Source organism: Vombatus ursinus, unplaced genomic scaffold, assembly GCF_900497805.2.
Source record: "Vombatus ursinus unplaced genomic scaffold, bare-nosed wombat genome assembly UNPS02010769.1, whole genome shotgun sequence".
Lineage (NCBI taxonomy): Eukaryota > Metazoa > Chordata > Mammalia > Diprotodontia > Vombatidae > Vombatus > Vombatus ursinus.
Window position 1 is genome coordinate 122,767 of NW_020950547.1, and position 12,503 is coordinate 135,269.

The 12,503-nt window shown below is 37.4% G+C and overlaps 2 pseudogenes; both read right to left on the reverse strand.

Moving 5' to 3' along the window:
* Nucleotides 1–209: 209 nt before the first annotated feature.
* On the reverse strand, nt 210–10,973 carry LOC114037982 (annotated as a pseudogene).
* Nucleotides 2,619–4,679, reverse strand: LOC114037955 (annotated as a pseudogene).
* Nucleotides 10,974–12,503: the final 1,530 nt, after the last annotated feature.

The window sequence follows — 12,503 nt, forward strand, 5'->3', positions numbered from 1 at the left end:
TTTAAATCCTGAGTCAAGAACAAAAATAAGTAAATAAATAAATAAATGGATGGATGGATGAATAAATAAATAAATAGGTAGGTAGGTAGGTAGGTAGATAGATAAATAAATAAATAAGCCATGCCAATCTCACCTCTCTTTTTTTGGGGGGGGAGAGGCAATTATCATATCACACCCTTGGGCTGGAAAAAAGCACACAAACAGTTTAATTAGAAGCATTCATGGTGGACAATGGAGGGCCCAGACTCATCATACTCCTGCTTGCTGATCAACATCTGCTGGAAGGTGGAAAGAGACTCCAGGATGGTGCCTCCAATCCAGACAGAGCATTTGCACTCAGGTGAGGCAATGGTCTTTATTTTCATTGTGCTGGGAGCTAGGGCTGTAATCTCTTTCTACATCCTGTCAACAATGCCCAGGTACATGGTGGTACCACCAAACAATATGGTATTGGCATACAAATACTTATGGATGTCAATATCACACTTCATGACTGAGTTGAAGGTAGTTTCATGGATTCCACAAGATTCTATACCTAAGAAAAATGGTTGGAAGAGAACTTCTGGGCTTTGGAACCTCTTGTTGCCAATGGTGATAACTTGACCATCAGGGAGCTCATAGCTCTTTTCCAGAGAGAAGCTAGAGGCAATAGTGGCCATGTACTGCTCAAGGTCTAGAGTGACATAACACAACTTTTCCTTGATGTCACACATGATATTCCTCTCAGATGTGGTAGTGAAACTGCACCCTTTCCTGGTCAAGATCTTCAAGAGGTAGCTCATCAGATCACAGCCAGCCAGATCCAGATGGAAGATGGTGTGCAGAAAAGCTTAACCTTCATAGATGGGCACAGTGTGGATCACACCATCACTGTAGTCCATTACAATACCAGTGGTATGACCAGAGGCATACAGGGACAACATAGACTGGATGGCAACATACATGACTGGGATGTTGAAGGTCTCAAACAAAATCTGAGTCATCTTTTCTTTGTTGACTTTGGAGTTCAGGGGCGGCTTATGTAAGCAGCATAGGATATTCTTCAGGGGCCAGATGGAGGTCATTGTAGAAAGTATGCTGCCAGATCTTTTTCATGTCATCCCAGTTGGTGACAACACTATGTTCAATGGAATACTCCAGGATCAGAATACCTCTCTTGCTCTGAGCCTTATTTCCTACATACCTGTCTTTTTGACCCATACTTGCCATCACACCCTGATGTCTGGGGCTCCCAACAGTGGAAGGGAAAACAGCCCGAGGGCATCATCTCCTACAAAGCCAACTTTGCACATTCCAGAGCAGCAATATCATCATCCGTGGTAAACTTTGAAGTGGCAAGTTTAAACCTTTAAGAGAGAGAGAGAGTGGGTGGTGTCATACCTGGAGGCAGGGGGGAGGCAAGTGGACACTGGGTGGAAGAACTAACCCAATTCCAATGTTCTTAAGACAGACCTTGAGAGTGTCCTTGTATTGCTTCTTCTGACCACCACATGAATGCTTGCCCTGTGTGAGTTCTCCATAAAAAAGTCTTTTTGGCAAGCAAACATTTTGCTTTTGAACAACATGGCCAGCCCATCAGAGTTGTGCTCTTTGAAGTAGAGTTTGAATGCTTGGCAGTTTAGTTTAAGAAAAGACCTCATTGTCTGGTATCTTATCCTGCAAGGTGATCTTCAGAATCTTCCTAAGACAATTCAAATGGAAGTGATTCAGTTTCCTGGCATGGTGCTGGTATACTGTCCAGGTTTCACAGACATACAACAGCCTGTGACATATAACAGCCCACAATGGCTCTGTAGACCTTTAGTTTGGTAGCCAGTCCACCTTTTTTCTCCCACAATTTCCTTTGGAGCCTCCCAAACACTGAGCTAGCTCTGGCAATGGCTGAGTAGTCCTCATTATCAATGTATACATCCCAGGAAAGCACACTACCAAGATAAATGAACTTAACCACAGCAATCAAAACTTCTTCATGTCCCTACCCAAGCATAACTTAATGATTATCATTTGGGCCCAGATGGCTCAGAGTAAATGTAAATAGCAATTGTTTCCCTTTTGGCCGGAAACTCTCAGGGTCTTCCCCTCACAGTTTGATTTTTTTTTTAAATAAAGGGGCCATCCCTTGGATCACTTCTTGAACAGGCCTACCTAATTACTGAATGAGTGTTGGCTCAATCCATACTTGGTTGATCCTCAATGGAAGATTAAAGCCAGTCAATAAACATTTATTAAGCACCTACCATGTGTCAGGTACTGTGCTAAGCCAAAAAGAGGCAAAAGACAAATCCCTAGTTTCTTTTTTTGTTGTTTTTTTTTATTTTGGGGGGGAGGCAATTAGGGTTATGTGACTTTCCCAGAGTCACACAGCTAGTGAGTGTTATGTGTCTGAGGTCTGATTTGAACTCAGGTCCTCCTGACTTTAAGGTCAGTTCTGTATCTACTGCACCACCTAGCTGGCCCACAAGTCCCTACTTTCAAGAAGCTCACAATCTATTTCAGGAGAGAACACATAACTAATTTACACAAATTAGCTACATACAGAATAAGTAGGATATTGGTAAGAGAGGGAAGAGAATATAATTAAGAGAAATTGGGAATGGCATCCTATAAAATATAGGATTTTATTTAGGACTTAAAGCCAAAGAAGGCAGTAGGCAGAGATGTAGATAGAGGGTGAACATTTCAGGCATGGGCAACAGCCAGAGAAAACACCTAGAGCAGAAAATTAGAGTAACTTAGTCATGGAACAACCAGGGAGCCAATGCCTCCAAATCAAAGAGTGTGTCTTAGGGAATAAGGTTTAAGAATACTGGAAAGGTAGAAGGGAGTTAGGTTATGCATGGCTTTGAATGTCAGTGGATGTTTTATTTGATCATAGAGGTGACAGGAAGCCAATTAAATTTATTACTAAAGGGAAGACATAGGTAGGATGAGAAAGCATGGACAGGTTCATATGGGCTCACAAAAAGATATGGATTTATAGAAATGATTATTTATATTCATGAAATCATGGATCCAGAAAACTAGTGAAGTAACTACAGTTAACAGTAGGCTCCCTTCATGGCAACCCTGTGTGGTAGTCAGTACAAGTATTAATCCCATTACAGAGATGAGAGTCAGCAGGATGTAGTATATAAGGAATTCGATTCCAATATAAAGAACAAGTCCTGTGTTCAAATCCTACTTACACATATTGGCTGTGTGACCCTGAGTAGGTCACTTATCCTTGCAATGTCCCCAGCAACTTTCTAGAACTTGCTTAGAAGATAATAATCTTTTTTGATAGGAATTCCTCATCATAAGCTCCTAGTACCAATGAAATCACTGACCTTTTTTCATTTTCAAATATATAAATTTATGTCACAACTAGAAGAATTAGAGCTAGTAAAGAAAAATGTTCAGAGATTAATGTTCCATAGTAAAAATATTGTATTAATTATATTTAATAGAAACTCAGATACATCAGGATGAAGCACTATGTAAATAGGAAGGGGAATATTTAAACTTTTCAGTGATCCAGAAGACACATTTTTTTAATATTGGATAGGAATATAATTGGGTTCTAATAGTAATAAGAATTCAAAGGAGGGAATCAAAGTCAAGCTTGGGGGCCAGGGAATGGTGAGGGAGTAATCTTCCTAGAGAATAGTTTTAATTATCATAGTCTCCTATATGAAATACATTAATAGCTCCTCATTTTCTATTCAACAAAGACCATGTTACTGGACTGAGTAAACAAAGTGAGATGGAGCACCAGAATAGTATTGTTACTTAAGGAGGAGGTGATATTCAAATGGAGATTGGGTATGACTAATAACTAGATATTTCTAGAGTACCTTTTATACATTATCCAAGTTGAATCTCACAACTGAAATATTAATTCATTATATATATATATATATATATATTCTCATATATATATATGTATGAGAAAACTAAGACAAAGAATACTTAAGTGAATTGGGTCATGTTCACACAACTAATAAGTATCAGAGATGGGATTTGAACCCTGGCCTTCCTGACTCCAAGTTCAGGGCTGTATTCACTGATTTATACTGCTCCTTAAGATGGAGAGAAATGTATATTTATTAGTAGGTGATATGGAAAGATAAAAAAAAAGCTATCAAAAATTGTAAGCTCCTTGAGGGCAGAAATCCCATGTCTACATAAAGTTTGTGCTTTCCTGGCTGAAGCAGGCAAATGAGAAAATCTGCTGGTATAACAGGCACTGAAGTGATGGTAGTTGCATGGAAAAGGGTCACCACAGAAGCCATGACCTGGTCAAATCATTCTGTGAGTCTACTCAAAGTCACAATCATACCAACTTGGAGGTCCTTTTCCACTATCTTCTTCTGGAGCACTTGAAGGCATTTAATAAAATTGGTCTAGGTTTGATCAGGAGTTGAGACAAGTTCACATTACTTGACTTTGTAGTGCTCTTTGACTTCAAGTCTAATAGAATCAAAATCTCCACTGATGTACTCAGATAAGAAGCTCTCCTGCTCTCCTTCAGTAACATGATACAAGTGATTAGCACCTCCATCAGCACAAACTTTTAGAAGAGTTTTGCTCCACAGATGATGAAAATTACTTCTGTCCAAAGGTTGATTAAGGGTCAATAAGCTATATTTCAAATTCCCAGTAGGAAGTAGGTATTCCAACAGGATAAGGATACACTTCATACCAGATTATTAGCTTTTGCCTTCATCTATTACCCCTTGGAAAAAGAACATGGGAGTGGGGGAATGTGGAAGTGGAGAGAAGATGAGAAGGACCTCAGCCCTTATACCTCCCTGCTCCCTGCCTGTTGTAATGCAGTGGCAGCCACAACCACAGCAGCAGTGCACAAACATGCAGAGGCCAGCGTTCCACTTACGCAGTTGTTCCAAGGATTTTATTCAGTGAGATTTGGTTCCTTATTTTCCATTTGATCAATTTTGTTTTTTAAGGAGTTTCTCTTCAGTAGATTTTTGTGCCTTTTTTTTTTTACCAAGCTGTTAATTCTTTTTTTCATAGTTTTTTTGCCTCACTCTCACTTTGTTTTCCCCTTTTTCTTTTACCACTTTTATCTCTATCTTTAACTCTTCAAGTAATTCCAGTCGGGTTGGGCCAGTTAGGATTTTTCTTTGAGGAATAGATTGCAGCTGTTTCCATATTGTTGTCTTCTTCTGAATTTATGTCTTGGTCTTCTCTGTCATTGTAATAACTTTTTACTATAAATTTGTTGTTGTTGTTGTTGTTTGCTTATTTTCCCAGACTATTCTTTGACTTTGAACTTTATGTTAGAGTTGGAATCTGCTCACCTAGGGATGGGGAAAAGCATTATCCCAAACTTCAGGCTTGTTTGTGTTGCTACTGACAGAGCTAGTTCTGGGGTTCTGCACATTTTCAGTGCTTTTAAGGTGGTATGATCCACAAAGAGGTATGGTCATTGATCTCCTGGTCTGTGTTCTTGTTTTTACCCAGGAAGGGACCCAGGTCCCGAGCAGCTCCAAGCCCTAGCATTCCTCTTGGCCCTTGATCTGTGTTGAGGGTCCCTGTCCCCTTATGACCAACCACTAGTATTTCTTTCTAGCCTTGAACTTGGACTCAGAATGTCTCTGGGCTGAGAGCTTCTGAATCTGGTGCTGTAGCCACTGTTGCCACCATGGTGTGCTTAGGCTCTGGACATGCCTCCAACTTGGGGTAACAGACTTCTCCTGCTGACCTCTTATGTTTTCTCAGGCCAGAAAAATGCTCACCTCAAACTTCTTTGGCTCTGTTATTCCAAAATTTGATCTGAGGCATTATTTTAAATTTGTTTGGAGGGGAATGTTGAGAGAGTTCATCTAAGTGGTTGTCTTTAATCAGCCATCTAGACTCTGACATCCTCACCTTCATTCTAAAGAAACACAAACAATTCTTTAAAAAAAATGACTAATTACATGAGAAGAGAGATTTGAACTCACCTTCCTGACGCCAAGTTCAGCATTGTTTCCACTATAAAACTATACTACTTGAAAGGGAAATTTGCCATGTTTGAAATAGAATTAAACAAAGACACAAAATGATAATAAAGGAAAATGAAAAAAGTGGTCAAGATGTAGGCTACAAGTATGGAAGATGGGAGTAATAGAAATGTATAGCAAAAGTGTCAGAACATAAAAGAAGAGCTGTAGGTAAGCAACTTGGAGAACATATCAAGTAGGCTAACAAGATGGAATAGCAGTCTAAGACAGAAAAAAAGATCATATAAATAAAAATGTATGACTAATGTTCAACAGTGGGGGGAAAATCAAGAGCCAGGGAAAATAGGTTTTGTATTTTCTAACCTTTACTATTTGACTTTCACATGGGAAATGGAAAAAAATAAGGAAATAGAGAATAAAAGTGTCAGTGGAGGATTGGAAGAATTTTTAAAATTAGGCTTGGTTATAATGAAGGACAATGGAAACATTGATGAAAAATTGCAGAAAAAAATTTTAAAAAGAAATGAATTGTGACTCTGTGTACTATAGACCTCATGGAATACTGGAATGAGCAATAATTCAGAAGTCAGAGGAACTCTGTTGAAATCTAACTTCTAAAACTTTGTATTTGTATGACTCTAAGTTATTTAATCTCCTCAAGCCTCAGTTTACTCACCTGTAAAATGAAAGGATTGAACTGGATAACCTCTGAGGTTCCTTACAGCTTTAACTCTATGAAACTGTAAAAGAACAAGTGACTCTTTGCCAGGCATTGAATATGCAAGGTGAATAAGGGAAGAATGATTTGTCCAGTTGGCTGAAGACAAGATCTAATAAAGATTTTTTTAAGGTAAAAACACAAGAAGTTGTTGAAAACTGTCCACATGTATCCTTCCACAAAACCAGAGTTGTTAAGAAAGAAGAGGAGTAAAGGATGTAGAATATTCATATAGATGGACCAATAACTAACAGTATATATTGTCTAAAAGAGGGATAGTGTTAAGTATCATGACCTCATGTACCTATAAAAAATGCCTGATCATTGGTAATAAAAAGAAAGGTCACCTAAAAAAAAAACTTGATGCAAAAGAATACCTTTGATCTGGTGGGAAATAAAGAAATAGAGGACAACCTCTGAAAATACCTGGGGCCAAGAGATATAGTGTCTTGCTCAAGGAGGACAGTCTCATTGGATTAGAAAGCATTTGGATTTTATATTTGATCCTGGAAGTAATAAACTGAAGTTTATTGAAGGGGAAATATGATGGTATGATCAGACTTAAATTTTAGTAAGAATAATTTGACAGCTAAGTACAGGATGGATTGGAGCAGGGAGAGACTTGAGGCAGGTAGACAAACCACAAAGCTTTTGCAGTATTCCTGATGTGAAGTGATGAAACCCTGACCCAGAATTGTTACAGTGTCAGTGGAAAAATAGTAGGGTGCATGAAAGAAGCTACAAAGGTAAAAACAATAGGACTTGACCACTCATTGGAAATGGAGGTGGAGAATTGGGAATCAAGAATGACAACTAGGTTATAAACCTGACTGACTGAGATGATAATGGTACCCTTGACAGTAACAGGGAAGTTAGGAAGGGGAGAAGATTTGGGGAAAGACAATGAGTTGAGTTTTGAATATGTTGAGTTTAAGATGTCTCTAGGACATCCAGTTCAAGATGTCTCATGGACAGTTGGTGATGCAAGATTGGGATTCAAGAGAGAGGTTAGGTCTGGACAAATAAATTTGAGAACCAATGCATAGGGATGATAATTGATTTCATGGGGATTGATGAGATCATCAAGTGAAATAATATAGAGGAAGAAGGAAAGATCTATAACAGAGTTTTGAGAACTGCCCCCCCATAGTTAGTGACTGTGGAATGGATGACTATCCAACAAAGGAGACTAGGAAAGAATAGTCAGACAGGTAGAAAGAGAACCAGGAATGAAGAGTACCATGAAAAGCAAAAGATAGAGGATATCAAAAAGAAGAGAGTTATTGAGAGTCAAAAGCTTCAGAGCAGTAAAGGATGAAGATTGATAAAGGCCATTAGATTTAGGAATTAAGAGAACATTAGTAAATTTATAGAGAACAATTTCAGTTGAATGATGAGGAGAGAAGCAGGATTCCATTGAGAGCACCTACTGTAAATGACCTGTTTTGTGTGTTGAACTATAAAAGGAAGGAGGGATGATAGCTAGTAGGGATGGATTGATCAAGTTAGGATTTTTATAGGACAAGGGCAATATGATCATGTCTGCAGGGAATAAAATAACAGCCAGTAGTCATGAAACAATCAAAAGATAGTGAAAGAGTAGATGAGAGACATGCTGGAATAGACAAATGGGCTAAGAATACTTGTACATATAGAGAAGTTAACTTGGCTGAAATAAAGTAGTGTGTGTGTGTGTGTGTGTGTGTGTGTGTGCGCACGTGCATGTTTGTATTTATGTATTATCTGTCAAGAATGAAAAGACTGCCAAAAGTGATAAGATTCATCTCCTCTAGCAATACATCCACTGTTGGTCAAATTACCATATTGGGCAAGGATTTCATATTTAGAATACCAATAGTTAAAAAGAAGTTTATTGATGGTTTAAAACCTGTATGATGCTTAGCATCATTTACACTGTTTCCCATCACTTTGCAACAATTATTTAATAAGGGGAAGTGTACTGCAAAAGCCATCTTTATTTTTATTTATTTCATAGATTGTCATGACCAGAAAGAAGTCATCACCAAGTGGTCAATCTTCTGATGACGTTTCTTGTCATTGGCTAGGTGGGTCTTCAGAAAACAAAGTCAATCTGTTGCTGTTCATAATTGAAATCTCTCTTTTTCTGGGACTTACTAGAGACTGTCCTCTACTGGCATAGACTTTGTGAACCCAGGTTCATCTCCACACTGCAATAAAGCAATGAACAAGGACTTTGTGAGGGCAAAGTTTTAAAAAGGCTGAGTTATTCGTTAAGAATAATTGAGGATTTTTGGAGATATTTGCATTTTTCCCAGAATAATGCAGGTGTTTATTCATCTACTTTCATTATCAAACTCAAGGTTTTATGCAAAATGCACACATACTTTAGAAACTTACTTGTGTATGCTTTTTAACATTAACAATTCACTTTATACAGTCCTTTCAAGTCTACATAGCATTTTACAAATGGGGCTAGTGCTTCTATACTATCTTACTTTGTGGAAATTGGAACAGCTCTTGAAGTTTCCCCTCAGACTGAGACAGGTAGAACAAAATTAGTAAGACACCTGGAGAAGATAAACTGCTCTCTAGGAAAGAGAGAGGAGATGGGGAAGTAGGATTGCCTGAGGAAATGTTTCCAGAGGACAAGAAGCTACTTAAGAAAATAAGAGATCAGTGCATTGGTAAACAGGTAGGTCTAGGACCTTTTCTTGATCATTTATCTTTGAGGTAAGGGTCTGCTTGCTCAGGAAATAGGGATCTGGGAGCTGTTATTTACACAGGAGGAAACCTAGGTAAAGCAAACTTAAGTGATTTGCCCAGGGTTTCATAGAAAGCATTTTTAGGAGACAATTAATCTTCAGAGGGAACAAAGGATCTCTCTCAGTTCCAACTCTGTGAATAATCTCTGTTTAAAACTGGCCAGTAGACCACCATATATGCAGCACTTGTTCATCCGGGTAGTGACTCGTAGAAGTCCCTCGTCTCTAACAAATGCCTAAGTTGCATACTTTGGAGCAGTTTGGATAAAAAAAGACTAACCTAATCAGTTTGTTGAATCTTCCATTCAGAATGATCCAGTAATGCAGGAAATTCCCCATATAGGAGCCATATAACAGATTCTACCAAGGTTTTCTCAAGCTACAGAAAAATGAGCTCAATAGTATGCTGGGAAATATTCATCAACCAGCTGTCTGGGAAAAAATGTACATTTCAAAGATTTTACAATTTGACCTTCATTATTAATATTTTCTCCATCTCTCTTCTAAGTAGACAATCAACAGAAGAAACTGAACCTTAATTGGTAGCATTTGTTAGCATTCAAGATGTAAATGCTCACACTGACTTTTTTTTTAATGACTATCCCCAGCCTCTATAAGTAGGCTCCAACACACTTCTACATGAGTTCCCTGCTTTGGTTTTTATCATCTTCAATAAAAGCTATTTTTTTCCTACCATGTCATGGAATTTGTTGACCTGGAACCCTCATGACTAGAAACCAGGCCTATAGTATAAAGGGCAGGATCTTAGTCTGAGTCTTATTATACTAAATCCAGAACTCTGTGAATTTATTATTTATTACCATTTCTTTACTCTGCACAGTATTGCCAGTATAATAAGGTGAAAGAATATATAATAATTTAGGGTTATATATAATATATAATATACAAAAAATGTATAATAATTGAGAATAATCTAATAATTGCATAATTGAGAAGAAAGCTCTAATTAAAATCTAAGGAATAAGGATGAAATTATTTGGAAAGTATATAGTATCAGAAATAGACTAATATTCACTATTTAGGATTGGGAGGAATGTTAGACATTATCTACATCAGCCCCCTCATTTTAGAGTTTAAGAAAACTGAGGATCTGAATAGCTAAATGGCTGGCAAATGGTCATATAGCTAGTGAATATCAGACAGGATTTGGCTTTCATTGTAATATGCCAATATGTCTCTCTTTAGACCTCCTCATTGTCTTCATTAAAATATTTTTATTGAGGGGCTCATTATGAATAAAGCTCAAGGAAAGAAAGGCCAGTATCAGTCCAGGAAGTATACATAAAAAAAAATATAAATAACAAGCTTGAGTCACAGAAAACAAGCACCAAATGAACCATAGAGACAACCGGTGCTGAGGAAGTTCAGAGGTATCACAGTGGGCTAAAATAGCTAACTCAATAACTCCCTAATGGCTGACTTAGAACATATTTTTTTTTAGGTACTAGTCAGTTCATTAGCGGTAGAAATATGGATGGAATTTATCTAAAAGAAGATATGAAAATAAAAGCATGTGTTTGGTAATTGCACAGATGCTATTGATTCCTCTAAGCTAGTGTTTCTGTGGCCAAAGAGATTCAATACCATTTGTCATATTGTATAGTTAGAGTGAGGCACAGGACCTGCACATTGTTTATGGAGTCATAAAAAAAGCTGAGGCACCAGAAATGATAGCAGTTGAACATGAAAACTTTGGAACCACTTGTTGTTAAAATTTCATGATAATAGCTTTTTAGAATTCTTGCAAAACTCCTTTTTAAATAATAGCTGGGACAACTCAACAACAGAACTTTATTCTATTTAACTAAAAAATTCCTCCCTAAGCCATCTGGGCTGGCAGGTGTTCATCATCAGATCTGGGTTGCTATGAGACTGGAACTTGCTAATGCTAATTAGTTATAAAGCAAGAAACCTCAATTCTGCTCGTTTGAAATAACTTTACATTTGCCACTACTGGAAAGACAAGAAACACTGATCCAAAATGCAGCATTTGTAATTAGAGGTCCCTAAAGAGGCCATACTACTAGTCATAAGCTATAAAGTAAATTATTGATGACTTCTATTTGACTCTATTTTTAGTTTAAATTCATATGACTGATTCTGGTAGATTTCTTGTGGCTAGTGGACTCAATGTCCTTCCAATCCTTTTCAGGGGAAAATATGTATTTCACATGTGTTTTATGGCTTTTCATCTATAGGGAACAAAACTAGGTTGGTCTCAGACATGATACCTTAAAAAGTCTAATATTTTATTGATGACCTCTATAAAAAAATTGAATGGGAGCTCATTAAATTTGTAAAGAACATAAAGGCCATATTCATGTGAGCGTTTGCATAGTCTTAAAGATCAATCTGGTAATGCAATATGGCTGTGAATGATGGAATATCAGAGCTTCGGAAGAATCAAAGTTGTAGGTCAACCAAAGTTCAGTGAAGAGATGAATAGAGGCCCTGAGTAGGCTATGGTATATTACCAAGGAAGAAATGTACAGGTAAAGCAATGCAAAATACATGATCAGAAATCTATGACTAGAAAATGAGGGTAGTTGTACTGGTAATGGGGTTAAGGGAAAACTGATGCACAGTTTAATTGTTACCCATATAATTTCAAGAGATCTAGAGGAAGGGCAACATGTTAGAGGAATCTACATATGTGGATTCATAGAATATAGATAAAAGTTTCAAAGAATGAGAAGATTATAATCTACAATATTGGAGAATATCATTTAGATCATGGACCTATCTAAGTATTGATATATTGAAACCGAGGTGGGGACCACTGTATGATCAAGTGAGTGGACAGACAAAGGCAAAATTGGCCAAAATGTGATAGGAATCCTTATTGAAAGAAAAGATACATATCAAAGAAAGCTTAACAAAATAAAGAACTGGTCTCACAGAAAGAAGAGAAAAGTATTGGATTAGATTATATCTAAGGTCTTTTCCAGCTCCAAAATTATATTGATTAGTTGGAGAGAACAAAATTGTTACTCATGTCCTAGAGAACTGAAGATGAAATAGACATATACATAATAAAAAAGTAATGGACCACATGCTGATTATGAATTAACAATG